This window comes from Equus caballus, chromosome 30 (assembly GCF_041296265.1).
Source record: "Equus caballus isolate H_3958 breed thoroughbred chromosome 30, TB-T2T, whole genome shotgun sequence".
In the NCBI taxonomy this organism is placed as follows: domain Eukaryota; kingdom Metazoa; phylum Chordata; class Mammalia; order Perissodactyla; family Equidae; genus Equus; species Equus caballus.
In genome coordinates, this window is record NC_091713.1 from 9,206,389 (window position 1) to 9,225,371 (window position 18,983).

General features: G+C 47.8%; 1 long non-coding RNA gene across 1 annotated transcript; it reads right to left on the reverse strand.

The window, feature by feature from the left end:
• Positions 1-465: 465 nt before the first annotated feature.
• On the reverse strand, positions 466-15,570 carry LOC138921511 (uncharacterized). Its single transcript, XR_011434154.1, has 2 exons — positions 15,222-15,570; positions 466-1,113 (listed from the first exon to the last, which is right to left on the reverse strand). It is a non-coding gene; the product is annotated as an uncharacterized lncRNA (long non-coding RNA).
• Positions 15,571-18,983: the final 3,413 nt, after the last annotated feature.

An 18,983-nucleotide genomic window follows, 5' to 3' on the forward strand; every position in this document is an offset into this window, starting at 1 on the left:
TTCATTGGTGCCTCAGTGTGCCCAGTGCCATTGTTTCCTGAGTTCGTGGCGCTATGACATTCGATGCTGCTCCCCCCACTTCTCTCCCACCTGCACCTGCCCACGTGCTCCTAAAAGTGCTGTGAGGCATACACCTTCACACGAAGTAACATGTGTTCTTGTGCATTCTTTCTACCAACATCCATCCCACATTTATACTCTACATCTTTTTGGAATCATCCAAATTTTAAAACTAAAGTGAAACGAAATTGATTTTGAAAACTTTTTGAGAATTTCAGCACTCACCCCATGATAACTAGATCCCCTCACCCACTGGTGTCAAGGCCTAAAGCCCGGGAATTCCTCTCCCAGGAGGGCCGTGATGGACCCTGGCCCACTGTTCCAGCATCCTTAGCCTGATTGGCAGAGGCCTGAGAGGTGCAGTGTCTTGGTCGGCTTGGGCTGCCATCACACAGTACCACAGACTGGGGGCCTTCAACAACGGAAGTTTATTTTCTCACAGTTCTGGAGGCTGGAAGTCCTCGATCAAGGTGCCAACATGGTTGGGTTCTAGTGAGGATACTCCTCCTGGGTTGCAGACAGCTGCCTTCTCCCTGCGTCCTCACGTGGCAGGGCAAGAAAAAGAGGGCACGCTCTCTGGTGTCTCTTCTTATAAGGACACTAATCCCATTGTAAGAGCTCTACCCTTGTGACCTAGTCAAACCCTAATCACCTCCCAAAGGCCTCACCTCCAAATACCCTCACACTGGGGGTTGAGGCTTCAATATGTGAATTTTGGGGAGACACAATTCCATCCATGGCATACAGGTTTTGTGTGTTTTAATGTTTCTCCTGTGTTAGTGGCAGAAGTATGAGCCACTGTGCCAGAGCCCCTGTGGTGGGCACGTCCCTGAAAGAGGTGTCTGTGTGCAACGTCAACTGACTTCTCACCCCCAACCACACGTGGCCTCGCTGGGTCCTTGCTGGGTCCTCGCCGTGTTCAGATGAGGAAACTGAGGTTCACTGGAATTAAGGGTCTGAAGTTCCTTCTGAAGTAGAGCAGAGGTGCCACGAGAACTCCTGTTGGCTCGTCTAGTCCCTTTTACCAGGCATTGTGCTTCTGCAGCCTTCTCTCTAAATGGGAGGCCAAGATAAGAACAGAAAAAAAGTGGAAACAATGAAGAAGTCACTAAGGATAGCCACACAGACAACTTCGTTGTTTCCTGGCTTGTGGGACGAGAGTGCTGGTGGCACAGTTGGCACAGGGTCATTTGCTAGAAAAAGACCTCACTCCCCCTTCCTTCGTGTGCTCAGACTAGAGTTGCTTCCCTCCTGAGGGCCTGGAACATAGCTGCCAAGGTCAGTGACAGGAAGGCTCAGGAGAGCAGGCGACTGTCCTCAGCTCACCACTGGACCCTGGGCACATCGGCACCCCCTCACCCGGGCTCCAAGATGCCCTTGGAGCCTCTTCTCCCTCCCGCTGGCCAGAAGACGTGGCTGCCCCTTGAGGTTGTTACTTGTGGCACTTTAGCGACTGGCTCCCCATGGGGTCTCCTCTTAAAGAATCTTGGCAAAAGCTGTAGCCTCTGGTTTCTGATTTTAGAAACAGCAAAAACAACACGAAAGGACAACGCTTCTCTAATTCTGGGCCACCTGATAAATATTAGCTACCATCGCAGTTGCAAATTGGGGGTCTTTTCACTGCCCAGGTAGGCGCCGGCACTCAGTGTCACAGCCCTTCTCTGCCAACAGCAGCTTCCCCTGCACCGTGTCCCCTCTGCCAACCCTGCCTAGGGTCCCTGAACCTCGTGGTCCAAATCAGAATATATATATGATATATATGTGTGTGTATATGTGTATATATATAAATAGATACACTGTATATGTGCACATATGTCTATATGGGTTGATGGATGCATTGTATATGATGCATACACACATACGTGCCTATGTGCACATGTATACACGTGTACACATATGTACGTGTGTACCCATCTTTATTGCTGTTTGCAGTGCGCCCCAGCACTGTGCTGAACGCTTTGCTTTCCTCGCTCTCAGGCCAGCTCTGTGGAACAGGGTGGGCCATTCTACAGATGAAGAGACTGAGGGTGGGAGACCTCATCGGCTTGAGCAGCAGAGTGGGGGCTGAATCCGGGGCTTGCTCTCTCAGAGGGCTGGGCTCTATTGGCCTTCCTCGGTCCCGGTGGCCCATGGGGTGAAACCGGCCCTCCAGACTCCCGGGCCAGCACTGGCTTGAATTCCCTTTGGAATAAACCAATATGGCTGAGCTCTTGCTCCTTTCTCAGAATTGAACTTTTTTCCTTCCTATTCTCTAATGTTATCAAAACAACAGAAAACATGGTTTCTGGTGAACAGAGCTTAATTTCACATAATATATAACCCCCCCCCCCACATCCCTCAGGAATCCATTAAGTTTAGCTGAGTGCGGGCTGGAGACCACGTGTGAGGAAGGGCCTGAGCCACCACCGGCCGGGTTCATCCACAGTTCACGTGGCAGAATGGAGTGAGTCACTCGTCAGTGGCACGGCCAGGGCTGGATTACCCTGCGGCTTCCTTCCTTAAATGGACAGAGATTCCAACTGCTGCGTGAATAACAAAGACCATAATGTCCCGCTGGCCAGTGGAGACCAGGCTGGAGGAGAAGGAACCGCAACAGCTGTTTTTTTCCAGAGTGCTGAAGGCTGCAGTCCTGGCCCTCAGCTGTCACCGGCAAACCTGGTGGGTTACATGGAGAGCACAGATGGCCCAGGGCCACCGGTCCCCCCCGAAAAGCCGCAAGCAGCATCCATGTCCTGTGGACAGGTCTCCCCAGCGCGCTCAGCGGTCCGCTCCCCGCCCAGGGAATGCGGCTCTCATATTTGAAGCGAAACAGCATTGGTTGGCAGTGCTGTGGGCACAGGACAGCAAACCTCATCTTCTCAAACCTCTACTCTCAATGGCTTCTTTACTCCTCACTGTCTCTTCTTGGACTTTCGTTCTTAGCTCTCTGTCTGTGGCTGTCTTTTGGAGTACTGGCTAAGTGTTAGATAATTATTAAATGTTGAATGCATCGAATAGGCCTCATGCAATGTGCTTCCTTGTTAATTAAGCACAGCAGAGGGATATGAGAGATCATCTCTAACCTGCGTCTGGTTCTTGTCTGCATGAAGTGTGAGTCTATGAAAAACTAAGCTTAATATTCACTATAATCACCTATAGAAATCCATCTTCTTTTTTTCTTTTTTTTTGGTAAGGAAGATTGGCCCTGAGCTAACACCCTGTGCCGGTTTTCCTCTGTTTTGTATGTGGGATGCCACCACAGCATGGCTTGATGAGTGGTGTGTAGGTCCTCACCCGGGATCCAAACCCATGAACCCTGGGCTCCCAAAGTGGAGTGCACGAACTTAACCACTACACCACCAGGCCAGCCCCCCATCATTCTTTTTTATGAAAAGGAGAAAAGAATCAATGGGAGAGCAGAAAGAGCATTGTAAGGGGATTGGGATCAGTCCTCAGAGTAGAGATTAAGAACATGTGTTCTGGAGCCAGTGCCCAGGACTTCCTGTGCCAGCTCTGTCACTTTCTTGTGGGACGCTGGGCAAATCCCTTAAGCAATCTATACCTCAGCTTTGTCATCTCTGAAATGAGAGCAGTAATACTGAGCCTCCCGGGCTACTGTGAGGTTTAAATGAGGAAACAGGGATGCCCTGTAGGTAGTAAGAGCTCAGGAAATGGGAGTTCCATTGGCCCCTCTTTTTTCCTCTAAAGTGTTGATATTTTCCAACGCTGGTGCAAACATCACTTGGATACACTTTGGCAGATAATTTAAGGCAAGTTGGCTGTCCAGAGGAATGTGCTGCAACCCTGAGGCCTCTCCATATTAACAGGCCTGATTGTGTCAAAGCTGATGGGGCCTTTGGTTCCTGGCCAGAATGCAGAGGCATGAGGACCTCTTTCATGCTTGTGAATGGCTGGGCTTGCTGGGCTTCTGTGATGAGCTTCTTTGTCCATATTCAATGGGGTCAGTGTCCAGACTCTAGAATGGGAACGGGGTCAATGTCCCCTCCCTAGAAACACCACACTCACGTCTTCGCCCTGTAAAGAGGCTGCTTTGTTGTTGTTGTTTTAGCTAAACTTTCTCCACAGTGTGTGCTAAAATTCTGGGGCCCTGATCACGTGTTTCTGAAAGGAGCCCTAATGTCTTTGGTTAAATGCCAAAGAAACAACTCTTGGGGAGGGAGAGGCCTCTCTTCTGACACACCCAAAGCCGTGCAGAGCACAGGGACGCTGAGCACTGGGCTTTCTGCGGACGGGAAGAACCCCAGGGTCTCTCCTGCAGCGAAGAGAGCAAGCACAGTGCCTGCCGCTCTGTGGGCCAGCTCCACCTCCCCGCTCTTTGTCTGCCTGCCCTGCAAGGCGCTCCTGCCCTCTGGCTCAGCTGCTGGTCCAGGATCAACAAACATGTTGACTTATAGTAAGTCCTGTTGGCTCCCCAGTTCTCTGCTCCCGCCCAGTGTTGAGAGCTATTACATGGAATTAAAATGTGGCTGAGAACCCAATGAAGCTATTGTGGTTTGAACCTAGCAAGCATGACCCGACACTCCACAAGGCTTGTTGGGTTTCACTGGCTAAAACTGTCCAATATGCTCATAGTTATTTCTTGACACAGATTTCCCCCTCTAAGATGGCCTCACAAATATGGATTGTGAGCATTATGATCTCATTTTGAGGATGAACTAGAGAAATAAAGAAAGAATGATCTGGAAGAAAACAAACCAAAATGTCAACAGAAGTTACATCTCCACTGTGGGATTATAGTTCATTTTCTTTCTTCCTCCCTTCTTTCTTTTCTTCCTTCCTCCCTCCCTCCCTCCCTTCTTTCCTTCCTTCCTTCCTTCCTTCCTTTCTTTCCTTCTTGCTTTTGTTTAGCTATATTTTGTAAATTTTCCTTAATGGTCAGATTTCATTCATGTAATTAAAAAATGATAAAAATTTACATTTTAAAGTAAAGATTACTAAAACAATAGCATGTAAATACATCATTCTTTCCTCCAGGACAAGCCAATCGCTGACAGTTTTCCCTTTTTTCAGGTATAAATCATTATTTGCTCTGTGTGAGTTGGTGAGTGCTATTTACAAGGCTATTTTAAACTAACAAGCTTGTGTTGGAAGGTTATGATAGACTGAGAGGGAATGACAGGGTCCGAGCTGGGCAGTGTCTTGGACGCAGGGCCTGTTTTGATGGAGAAGAGAAGAAATGACTAAGTGCCTCTTTGGCTGAGAGAAGCGAGATCAAGCCTCTTCAGGTTTAGAATGCATTCAAGTAATTACCTTTTCACATGGCAATTAACAATCCCACACCCCCTAAAGAGGCCAAGCATGGATCACATAGTCCCAAGACTATTTGGTGAAGGAAGGAGTGTGGCTTGATTACAACTCTTAGTGCTTGCAAGTGTGTGTGCTGAGGTGTTCCTTGGTGAGGGGCTAACTCATTTTTCAGAACCTCAAGGCAGAATTTGTAACATAAAGGAAACATGTACGATGTCTTTCTGTGGAAGCTGAAGCTCTGGGCTGAGGTATTCGAAGATGCTGTAGGGACGCGCAGAGGTGCTGTATGACCTGCACTGAAGCCCGGAGAAGGTAGAGGGCGCTGTGGTTGGAGTTCCCACTTGTTCCCCCATCCACTCTCAGGACGGTGTCCGCTCTTTCAGCTCCACTGCTTTCTCTCTGGGACTTGCTGATCCAGTGTTGCATTGAGTGTTTTCGCTCTGCCTCCCCTATGCCCCAGAGAGGCGCAGACGCTCCAGTGCCCAGGGCCCATGTTCAGAAGCTCTGAGTATTGAGGCTGCTGCTGAATGGCTGGCAGAGGAAGCCGGACTGGGGGCAGCAGCGTCTGAGCCGTGGGATGCCAGGTCTCAGCAGAGCAGATAAGGCTTGATGGACCTCGGCTCTGGGCAGGACGGGGGAGAGCCCTCCGTTTTGGAAAGGCTTAGGAGGTGTTGGGGGAAACTGGCAAGGTTCAGGCCAGCTACAGAAAACCCATGCCTTTCCACCCACTTGGATTTGGTGAAGACTTCATAGACGGAGGAGCCCGTGCCAGGATTATAACTAAATAGTCTTCCAGAATATCCTGGGGCTGACCTGAGGGAAAACTGCCGGAGAATTCCTCTCAGGGTGGCAGGGACGGAGCTTCTGATGTTTTCACAGGAAATGATCTATTTCCTTTGTGTGGAAAACACACATGCAATCACATCACTGCTATTGTTATAAACGGTCTTATGCACAGAGCCAATGGGGCGGCTTGGGATCTGTGCATCCAGAAGAATCATGAGCGCTGTCCCCGTGTGCTAAGGCAGCTTTTAAAAAGAGAGCATTTAGTATCAGGCACTCTTCACCCCATGAATAAGATCAAACCTAAGGTTAGTTCCAATATGTGACCTGATATGGCACACTGGGAAAACTGTGCTTTATATAATAGGAGATTCCATCGAAATTTTTTGATAAATTGTTCTGTGGTGGTGGTAGTCATGTAAATCCTATTTTCTTGTTGACCGACATGGGAAGTTCATGGACTGCCAAAATTAAAAAATGTCTTAATTTGGAATATTATAAATTCAGAATTTGTGATAACTCAAATGTGATCTGTGAAAGTTTATCTTTGTCTACTCAGCTAGCTGTTTCTTCATTTGTTGTTCATGCCCTCAAGTGGGTCCCGACCCCCAGCGCCCTGTGCACAGTAGAGCGGAGCCCTGCCCCAGCTTCCGGCGCACTGTCAGATGGGGCCCCGCTACTGGCCACAGGGTTTTCAGGGCCAATTTCTTCAGAAGTGGGTGGCCAGGTCCTTCTTCTCTGTCTTAGTCTGGAAGCTCCTCTGAAACCTGTCCTCCATGGGTGACCCTGCTAGAATTTAAGATACCGATGGCATAGTTTTCAGCATCACAGCAACATGCAGCCCCACAGTAGGACAGCTGACGCACACGGCTGATCTGGTTCCCTGACCAGGAAACGAACCTGGGCCGCCGCCATGAGAGCGCTGAATCTTAACCACTAGACAACCAGGGCTGTCTGTCTCTTCGTTGAGAGGGCTAATTAATAGAACAAAGAAACCCTGATGAACAATGTTTGAAATCATTGATGGAAGAAACTATTTCCAAGCACTCTCAAATATTTTAGAAAAACTAATGACAGAAAAATTACTATTGTCCTAAATAAACAAACATGGATTGAAACCCCTGCTGATTCCTATGGGAAGGGTGGGTGAGGACATAAAGAGAAAGAAGACAGTCTCTGCTCTCAGCACGTAAACCCAATAAATTGGATACAAGACAGAATGTTTGAAATACATCCCTTTCTCCCCCAGCCTTTTGAAAAGGAGGTGGCACATTGCCTGCTGTCTGTCCTGCACCTCCATTCAAACCTCGAACCGATGAAGCCCTATTTCTGATCCTGCCAGTCAACCGAAATATTTAGCTTTCACAAATCAATGGGCAATCAACAGCCTCTCTTCAGTTTTCTTCTTGCTTAAACTTTTAGCGGCATTCAATGCTATTGACTGTTTTCAACTTCTCGTTACACTATCATCCCTGTCTTCTTCTTTCTGGTTTCCATCCCACCCCTGTGAATACTCCTTTTGAGTCTCTTACTAGCTTTTCTGCCAATCTTATAGTGCAGTTGTTTTCCTAGGGTTCCATTCTCATATGTTCCTTTTCTTATTCTGGATAGCTTCTCTGAACAAGCTCATGAGCTCTGGTCACTTCAACCACAAATTGTATCTGCTGTGACTCAGAAATCTGCCCGTAACACTGACCTTCTCATAGATAAGAGTCAGCCACCTAAAGCTTCTGTGCACTAAGTGACACAGCAGGAGGAAGCTTGTTATGATGGCAGTGTGAGGCTGGACTGGATGGGGGTACAAGAGAGAAGGGATGTGGGCCAGGGGACTTTTGTGTGTAGGTGAGAAGTTACAAGATGCTTTATACATCTTGATCTATTGTGTCATTGACTTCCATCACATCTGTTGCCACAGTATCTTGAGTCACCTGTTTATGTGCCTGCCTCCTCTACCAGGCTGTGAGCTCTCTGGGGGGAAGGACTATGACTCTCATCTTTGTATCTTTAGTCCATAATAAACATTGTAGTATGATTACTTGTGCCGATAGGGCAGCAGTGGGATTATAAATGAGAGGCTGGGGAAGATGTTTTAGATGTTGGTGGGATTTGTTGACCAGTTGAATGTGGAGCCTGAGGAGGTAGGAGGAGTTGAGGAGGACTCTGAGCATCAGGTTGAAGAGACTGGCGATGGTGAGATGATTAACTGAGATCAGGCACGTAGAAAGAAGAGGGCAGTGGAGCCAATGTGTTGGGTTTAGGATGCATAGAGATTGAAGCCCAGTGGAATTTGGATGTGGAAATGTTCGGGAAGCAGATGGAAGCACAAAACTGTACTGATATGCTGTGAGTTGTTCCATGAAACTAAAAGCATTGAAACTGGGAATGTAAAAACTTATATTACCAATTGAATTATGGCTTCTCTAGCGTTAGGAAGGTCTTTAAAAATCATGTAGTCCAGTCACCTACCAAATGCTTGAATCCTCTCTAGAACTTTCCCACTGAACTTCCTGAGCTTTGGTCTCAGTTGTCAAGCTTTCTCAGCATATACAGCATTTTTACTTTTTGATTCATCTTCAAAGACTGTGGTTTCTTTTATTCCCAGTTTTAAGCTCCTCTGGCATTTTTATCATAACAGATTTCTATCAGTCAGCTGTTTAGAAAAATCTTTTATTGAACATGCATTTACCTGCCTTGAGTGCCCATCATTTTACTATTGGACGATATGAAAATAGGGTTTTTTAAGACCCTGTAAGAGGAACTTTGGGTTAATTAGGAAACAAAAGGTAAGAACTAACTTAGCTCACAGCAGCTACCTCTTTTTAACGTCAAGGTTTCTACTACCTTTGGATTTTCTAACTCTCAGGGAAGTGGGACGCAGACTACCTGAGAGCAGATGTTGGCTGCACGATCCGCCAGCTGAGACACATCGGGCAGCTTACTTAACTGCTCAGAGCTCTGGCTTCAGTGAACAGAGATGCTGACGGTATTAATCTCATAGTGTCATGTAATGAATATTAGCTCTTATTATTACTATCTCAAGCACACCAATCCACACAAAGAACAATCACCACTAGGGGAAATGTCAAGAGCATGAGGAAAGATGGCAGAAGCAGTCCTCACCTCATCTAATGACAAAGAAAGGAAATGACTACAGTCAGTGGGGTCTGAATGTAACGGAGAGGAAGCTTCAGCACTGAGCCAAGAGTCACTCAGCTCACGGTTTTCCGAGGGGGAGAATTACGGGAAGACGCAGCTTCCGGCATTTACATTTAGAAGTGAGAATGTTTTCATCATCACTGTGAAGTTTATTTTAAATAGTTTGGCTAATTAGGTGATGATTAAATTACACCGCTCCCATATGCTTGTGCTGTCTTCCGTGCAGAATGTATCTGCCTGGAAAGTGGTAGATGAGTTATGTGTTCAAATATATTGAATGGTAAATTATTTTATAAAGCTAATAATAATAATAACAGCTAATATGTTTGAACCCTTACTATGTGCTTCATATAATTATCTCATTTACTCCTATGAAGTTAGTGCTATTATTATTTCCAATTAACTCTTGAAGAAACTGAAGTCTGGAGAGCAATGAATCCTTGGTATCATCAAGATCTCTCTGTCATTTTTTTGTTTGCATATTTGCGTTTTTGTTATTGGGAATTCTTAGAACAGAAAGCACCTGCAGGAGAAATGGTAGAAGTGACTAACGGCTAAGCTGAGGGTAGGAACCATGGAGATGGTGTGGTGGCTCTCAGCGTATGATGGGCAGAGAGAGGAGAGGAGGAGGAAGAATGAGGAAGACTGGGCTGAAGCCACCTGTGAAAGCAGACTGCAGAGAGCCCTTGGGCAGAGCAATTATGAGGAAGCCTGAATGATGCTGGCCTTCTCTTCCCCAAAGACAATACTAGCCCATTACAAACTGCCCCAGTCAACCTGTGCAGCCTCATCTCTTATTTCCCCCTCTCAAGCCCTACTTTCCCAATGCGGTAAACTACTTTTTGTCACCAAAACATACTCTTTCTTTTCACACGTCTCTGTTTTCACACATGGTATACCCTTTATCTGAAATGCCCTTCTTCACAGCCCCAGCTGGTAAATTTAATAATGCTACTACTTATTTTGTGCCTATTCCCTTGCCAAACATTTAACATAGATTATCGCTAATTCTTATACAGTTCTGCAAGGTAGGCATCATTATTTCCGTTTTGCAGGTAGAGAAACAGAGGCCCACTAAGGCTAAATAATTGACCCAAATCTACACAATTGGATCCAGGGCTAGAATGTAGGTCTGTCTGACTTTAAAATGTGTCCTTTTCTCCTTTTCCCATTGCTTTAGAAATGCCCAGTCACCCTTCAAGATGCAGCCCTAATACTATTTCCTCTGTGAAACCTTAAAAGAATTCCTGAGATAATTTCATATTCCCCTGTCGTCTTGTAGTACTTTGTACGCACCTACAGAAACAGTGCGTATTAAGGTTGTGTTCTAATTATACGTCTGTATGGCTGTCTCGCTCCACCAATACAGGGTTCATAAAGAGAGGAAGGGGGCCTATCTTTATACATCTTTATAATAATATATTCCCTCCCCTCCATCTTCCAACCACGCCTCCCACATTGCTTGTCATATCATATGCCCTTACCAAATTCTTGTTGAATTAATGAATAAATTAATTAATGCTAAGGAGTTCATTTGTGAAGCTGTGAACTTCCTCCTCTTTGCCAGATTATTGATTCTGCCTCTAAGTATGTTCCCTGTCTGCATCCCACACTAGTGCGATGAACGTTACCCAGATGGCTAGCCACAGAGGCGTCCATCCTTGGAACCCAAAGCTTGCTTCCCAAGCCAGTGTGCTGGAAATAACTGGAGACCATACCAGGTCCTTGAGCACCTTCCCTGCGGCCCCGGCAACAACAACAGCACCAAATCTAAGGACTATCTGAAGCTCTGGATTAACCTCTCAGGATCTGACTGGCAGCAGAAGTCCTTGGCTTTTCCACTCCAAACCTGTCTTATAGCATTTGCTGAGTCACCTCATGTCGACATCATCCAGCACAGACATGTGTTAAGTGCAGTGGCTGCTCTGACTGATGGTTTTCCAAATGCACGCTGGAGCCAAGCATCCAAGCTCCAGCACTAATCTGAAGTTTATGCTTTTTGTGTGTGTGTGTGTGAGGAAGATTGGCCCTGAGCTAACATCTGTGCCAATCTTCCTCTATTTTATGTGGGCTGCCACCACAATATGGCTTGAGGAGCAGTGCTAGGTGCGCGCCTAGGATTTGAACCTGCAAACCCCTGGCCGCTGAAATGGAGTGCACAAACTTAACCACTACACCACCAGGCCAGTCCCTTGAGGTTTGTTTTAATATAAGCAGGATCACTTAACCTCTCAGAGGTTCACCTACATTTCCCGTCTGTCATTTCCTGGCCTCTCTGTTAGTTTTTGACCTACCTTCTTTTAGATTCCATTCACCTCTCTTCCTTCAAAACACAATGTGGCTTGTTTCCAGAACACTTGTCTAGAAATGAGATGATCATATAATGAGCTGAGCCAACATCCATCATTGAAAGGATTAGCACCCCTTCCCCAGTGACTGACCAAAGCTGAGCTGCCACCCAGGTGCTGATAGTGACACGTCTATACAATCAAAACGGTGCCACACAGGCACCCTGGGTCCTGAAGAGGTATTTGCACCAAGCTTTTGGCTATAATATGCGATGGCATTTAGGCATTTAGCCTTGATTCTCGGAGTTGTTCTACCAGGAGCATAGACACCTTGCTAGAGTGACCATCTATCTTGGCTTACGCCAGTTGTCCCAGTGTCACACTGTCCAGGTTTCCATTTTTCACAGACAGAAGTGTCCAGGTTTGGAAGACATAAGTTTCCCCACTCCTTGCTGTCTCTTCATCCAGTCCCAGTCCACTAACAGGACACAAATTCAGCTGTGCATTAACTGTAGCCAGGGAGAGTATGGTGCTGTGCCTCTGGGCGTGGCGAGAAACCCAGCTGACACAGGGCAGGCGGCTCAGCAGACGTGTGCACACAAACGGGGGTCTTGACAAGTCAAGCAGACCTGGGCCCAGCACAGGCAGGCTGGGCTGCCATTGGGGAAGGCAGGGAGCAGAGGCCCCTACAGGTGGCCCCTGTCACCTGGCAGGGCAGCCTCACCACGGAGGCACTTCCTCCGAGCCTTCAGGAGACTGGGCATTTTTTTCTGGCTAAACACATTATGCAAATACTTATGGAAGAGCCATTAACTGATTAACAGATGAGTACAAATTGGCTCGTATGTTTAAGTGATTAATACCTATTGTGAACTAGCAGAACCCAAAGAGAATAGAATGTTGAAATAAGACTAAACATTGTGCCTATGCCATTACAAGGTTTTCAGGTAGATGTGTGGCATCTCATTTGGATGTGATTTCTTCTGTTATTTTCTCACAGAGAAAGAAGAAATGATGAAGAGTTGGTGCTAACCAATCTTTAGTAAACCTAGATGCATTGTACACACCATTGAATTAATGCTCCCAGAAGCCCCATGAGGAAATGGCTGTCATCCTCAATTTACAGTGAGGTGATGGGGCTTGGAGGGACCAAGCAAATTGTCCAAGATGGCAGAACCAGGACTCACAGCAAGGATAGACCCAAATCCAGTCGCCTTTCCATGGGACCACTGGTGATCAGAAATTTAAAGGAAAAGGATGGCTTGTTCTTTTTTTTTTTTTTTTTTAAGATATGAGCTTTTCTTTCTTTTTTTTGGTGAGGAAAATTGGCCCTGAGCTAACATCTCTTGCCAATCTTCCTCTTTTTTTTTCCCTCCCTGAAATCCAAGTCCATAGTTGTATATCCTAGCTGTAAGTCCTTCTAGTTCTTCTGTGTAGGACGCCACCGCAGCATGGCTTGATGAGTGGTGTGTAGGTCTGTGCTCAGGATCTGAACTGGCGAACCCCAGGCCACTCAAGCGGAGCACATGAACTTAAGCACTCAGCGATGGGGCCGGCCCTGGGCGGCTTGTTCTTGAATGAGTTATAAGAGTTTGTGATGATTATGAAAATGCAGAGGAGAATGTGAGGTTGGTGACGGGGGTGACCACCTCAAATCCTGTGTGCTGGGCTCCCTGCCAAGCTTTGCATGTTTATTATTTTATTTCATCCTCACAAAACGCCCGTGTAGTAGGTGTCATGAACCTCCTTTTGCAAATGAGGAAGTCAAGACAATAACTGAGTGGTTGTGCCAGAATTCAAGATCAGCTCTTTCTGCCGGCAAAGCCTGTGTTCCTGGCCCCTGGTACGCTGGAGCGGGACCCAAGAACAGACGAAGGCTCCCAACTCGAGCCCAATGCCAAGAGGCCTTGAAGGACAAACTCTGGAACAGAGCTGGTGCTGGACTTGTTCTCCATCAGGATTTCGACTCAGAAAGAAAAATCCTGAGTAATATGATACTAAAAAAGAGTCTAGCATTAAATTCAGTCCTTAATCAAATATTAGCCAGAAAAGTATAGAATTGCATCTAGAAATAAGTATTTTCTTAAATTCTATTCTATCATTTTTGTCAATAAAGATTGGCGGTCACGTTTAGCTAACTTAATTGATTACCATTGAGATAAAGAGAGATAACAGACCCGGTCAAGGCCTATGACAGGAAGAGATTGAATATCCGATGGGCGGGACAAGGCCTTGGGTGCTTATGGGCTGGGACCCACCAGAAGAGATCCAAGCTGAGGCTGGAGTGCTGAAATACAATTCGTCTTTCTTTCTGAAATTGCCTAGGGATGGGCCAAAACAAAATCCAGAGTATTCTACTTGGGAAAAGCAAATGCATGAATGCAAAATGGAATAGTGTTAAATTTGCTTCTGTGACCTAGACAACAGCTCAGCCAGCAGCACAGCAGCCTTAGCAAAGTCCTGAGGCCGGGCGGTTTTCTGTCCGTTTTCCCTACTGCGATTTTCAGTACCCCTTCACTGAGATTCCGGGCATCAGGACTGCTTCTGGAGACCCCAAAAGCCTCCCTGTGGAGAGCTCTGGCTCAGGCTTCTCCCCCTCATCGGACCCCGAACCTCTGCTGTGGGACAGATTTCAAGTTAACTCATCAGATGAACAAATCCATGCGTGTACTTGGCAAGTTGCTGTTAAACATTAAAACAGGAGTTGCTTCGCCGAGAGGTGTGCTCTGATGCCAAGCTTTTACAGACGAGGGCAGGCTGCTCAGGAGCGGTTTAGGGTGCTGCCCTGTGTAGGCCTGGGCGGGTCCTCAGTGAGGGAGGGACTGTGGAGCCAGACCTGGACCCGGGAGCAGGGGGGCTGCCACAGGACAGGCGGGGCAGGGGGGAGCTTGGCACAGCCAGCAGGTGGAAGATCAGGCACTGCCCGGACTCCCATGAGTGCCTAGCCTCTGACCTCAGACTAGTCACCTTCCTGATCCCAGCCTGCTTTGCCCCAATAATTTGTGCCAGGACTCCATTTGGAGAAATCCCTTCTGTTGGCCCCCACCCACAGCTTCTTGAAGCCAGGCTGTGTCTTGCCTCATGAGGAGCCGGACCGGGCTCACAGAGATGTTGATGAGTGCCACCAATGCCAGCGAGGAGGGGTCAGAACCCACCGGGCCACCGCCTTGTCATCCGAGCAGCCTGCCAGCCACGCATCTCCCTGCGGGGTTTCCCTCCCGTTCTAAATGTGCCGTCTCTGACTTCCGTGGATCCGTCTATAGTTTTAGATTCTACCACATATATTCTTGTAATCCACTCTTGAAATAAACCAATGTGTAAATAAACCAATAAAAAAAGTGCTCAGATTTTAGGACTATCACAAGCTATTCCCTGGCCATATTTAAAACCCCCATTGAATAAACATGACACTATTATGACAGATCATCTGCTGCCTGGGTCCTCAACACGATCTTTCCTGGACCTCCTCTTGCTAACATTTCATTAGAATAAGAGGCCATTGAGACGTCCACATGGTGCACATGCTTCCCCTGACACCCCCATCCATCCAGTAAGTATTTTCTACATGTGGTGCTTTAGGAAACCTCCACTGAAGGCCCCTGACAAACGCGAGTGCTCTGAGCACCACACCTGCATTCAAGCTTCAGGTTTTTCAATATTTGCAAATAAGGTTGAAAGATTGCTTACCCCAAGGGATGAGCCATCAATTCTGTGGAAAACTAGGGCACAACAGCATAGGGGACCTGGTCCCCGGGTCCCCGAAGCAGGAGAGCAGGTAAATCAGAGCCCGGTTTATGCCCAGTGTTGGCCACGCTATCCCTGTCACTGGGGTTGGGAGGCAGCTGAAGCCAGGTGGGCGAGGAGCAGAGCGGCTGCGATCTCTCTGAGGTAGCCAGATGGCAGGGAGCTGCCTGCTGGGCACAGGGATGGCCAGCCTAGACATGGGCACTTTTTGCTGGAATTTGCTCTCTGTTATCAGGGCGCCAGGTGACACGGGTCATCTTCCGCTTCAAGCCAAGTAACAGGACAACAGGAGAAATCCACCACCTGGCCAAGACACCTCGGCCGAGACACCTGAGCGAAGAGCCTCACATGGGCTGAGCTTCAAGTCCACGTTCGGAGAACAGAACTCTTTCTGGTCTGGTCCTAAAGGCTCCTCCTGTTTAGCTCTGTGCAGGAGCCTGGCCGCCTGCTGCCCTTTGAGGGCTGAACTTTAAGTTCATTGACCAGCCGAAGCTCCCAGCTGACCCCGAGGGGCCCCGCTGCTGCGCTGCAGCCCGTAACTCCGTCCCCGCCCCACGCCCCATTCGGCCCCTCTCCCCCGCCATCTGTTTCCTTGTATGCTGCTCGTTGAAGGAATGTGAGTCGCAGTAGGTTTAGCAGGGGGTGAACAAAATGTCTTTACAAAGCAAGACAGTTTTCTATAAAAATTATAGCCTAGAAAAGAGAAGGTGGGTGCGGAGGCAGGCGTGAGTGGTGCTGTCCGACAGAGGCTGCAAGCTCTTCCAGCCGGGGATTCGGCTAGGCGAACCAGGATTTCAGTAAGATCTGCCTTACAGCTAAGCCGCCCTCCGGGATTAAAGACCACAGCCTTTTCTACCACTCCTCTGGCCTGCACTCCTCACTGACTGGCGGGTGCTAGGAACAGCGGCAGAACAGAGATGGGACGAGCACCTCACACCCTCCCTTTGGGGAGCTAAGGCACCGGTGTGTGTTAGTGTTTAAGATGGCGTTTCTCCCCACAGATTTCATTAACGTTTGCATACATTTTGGGGCCCCCCTTCCCCTCCCACTCCTGACAATAATTTGAGAAAGCCCCTGCAATATGCAACTCACGGCAGAGAGAAAGGATGGTCAAGGCCCCACAGAGGGAATTGTGAATTTCATCTGCTCTGAACTCCAGGTTGTAAGCAACAAACCTTCCAGAACGAGCCTGGCAGCCTTGGCTCAGGACGACAGCCTTGGTTCTAGTCCTCTGAGATCAGTCCTTTGTTTCCTGCAAACACATCTTCAGATCTCTGGAGAATACACGCTGACTTGGGGCCTAAGGTGAACAACCTGATAGGCGTCAATCTATCCAGGAATAATACTAAAAGTGGCATGATCCGAGGACTTCTCAGCAGGTGGGAGTTAGGATCTGGAGAGGAGAGCTGCCAGAGCAGGGGGGCTCTTTGAAGGAGGGCCAGGGCGCAGGGGTTCCTGCAGCGGCAGCAGGCCCAGGCCACACACCAGGCCCGAGCATGTGACGCGTGTGCACTGCTGGGAGGGGGTCAGGCCTGACCCCAGGAAAGGGCCCAGGCAGCAGGGAGGGGATGGGCAGAGTGGCCCGGCCTCCAAATGAAGAAGGACAAGCACACAGGTAAGGTGGGATGACAGTGAAGAAGGGGCCCACCGGGTGATGGCCTTGCAGAATGTTCTCTGCAGGGCAGCTCCTGTTCCATCTCAGAGCCCTGCCCTGGGTCATGTCAGCTTCCGCCTGCAGGTGTCTGGCAGTGTGACAAGTGCCAGGAAACTGCTGGTTGGAGGACCAGGCTTTGAGAAGTGGGAACTCAGTAGCCTCTTTGGGCCCCTTTCACCTGAGGCAGGTGATTCTGGAGAGTCTCTGAGGGAGAAACCTGGAAGCCTGGTGCAGCCTTTCTGCTACACGGTCACTCCGGGAAGGTGGCCCAGGAGAAAGGAAATCCCAGCCCGGCTGGAGCCCTCGTTCAGGGCCAGAGCCAGGTGACCCCCAGAAGCCATGCTTCACAGGCACCCTTGTGCTCCCAGGTGACCTATTCTGAGCTGCGCAGCAGGATGGCGGGCTGACCGCCGGTTTACCTGGAGTCCTTGCCCATCTTTCCCCCTCTACTCACCTTCCTCAAACCACCCCAGTTTTCCAGGTTCCTGAGCTCTTTCCTCCCTTCTATCTATGGAAATCTCCTCCCCTATAAATAATTTTATAAATTCCTTTATGCGGGGGTGTAAATGAAGTCTTACCCATTTCAGAAGGATTGATATTTTGAGAATGGCAAAACTTTGACCCAAGTGAAGGAAATCATGGCAGGGTTAAATCAATTCAGGCCCGAACAGTAGTGCACAGCTGAGCAATTCGAGGGAATCCTCGCAGGCACGCGGACTGACTGGGATGGGGGGGCAATTTTTAATCCTATATATAAGGAACAAGCCTGGCATTTTTGAGGTGTGGCTATGTCATGTGGGGTGGTGGAATACACCCTGGACAGGCGGTCTGAATACCTCCCTCTTCAAGGCTACATTCTCAATCTACGAAGTGAACAGTGAGGCCCACGTAGATGACATTTAAGAACTTTCCAGTTCTTGAAGTCAACCATTTTTTTCTTCACATGGAATCCACTATCCGGACCAGGAGGAGCAGCTAAGAACCCTGGATGCTAGGTCAGGTGCCATGTAGATAGAGATCCCATCAGAATGGACCCCGGAGGAATTCGTGCTTTTCAGAGTAACGTCAAGGCGATACTGGCACCTGGCGATCTCTTTTCAAATAAGGGGGAGGAGCGAGTGGAGGTAAACACCAGGAGTGGGAAATAATCTCTGTGCTCCTACCACTGACCCCAGGCCAAGACCAGACTGTAAGGGTGGATATCAGTGATGTAAGGCTTGAAACTCGAGCCTTCCCAGGGAACAGAGTGGGGAAGCGGCTCCTGAGAAGCCGCACTGAACAGACATTATTAGCCTTCACCAGCTGCTCCTGTAATGACACTGAAATTCAGTTAAACTAATTTCTTACACTTGATGAAAGCCATTGTCTTTCCAAATTATCCTCAGACTCTCCTAGTCCAAACACAATGCAACTCATGTAGGGCCAGGTTAGAAAAGTCTTCCCCTCTGGTCTCTCTGTCACCCTTGTTCTGCCCGGCCCTTGGCCAGGACGCAGTTTTTTGTTAAAAGCTCAGAAAGCTGAATTACCCTATTAGCATAAGATTCTGTGACTCATCAACTCACAGATTGTAAATCAGACTAACATTGGATTTTAATTAATTATATTAATTTTAGGGGAAACAACAAAACTGAAAAGTCTGCAGTCTTCATTTACTGAGAAACTCTGAAATGTCTTTTATTTTTAGCAAGAGCCTTAAAAACATCTCATACTGAAATAACGTAAAAATCAAGGAAGGGTTGTATTACTCAGCGTGATCGCGCCCTTTAAAAGGCTTTGACATTTTCTTTATTTTTGTAAATTTTTTTGGAAAGAAAAAAATAGATGTATATTATATTACACACACATCCACACAAGCACACGCTACACCAGACCCTCCCTGCAAGTGTTCACTACTGACTGTAATTCAGGGTAAGCTGTTTCTATCTTGAATCCTCTCAAAGGGAGATTAATTACCAAATTATCATAAAGATCCCGCAGTTAGTTAGCTTCATTTAAGAGACTGTCTGTGGTGAGAAACTCTCAAGCGCCTCTTGTATACACATGTACAATTC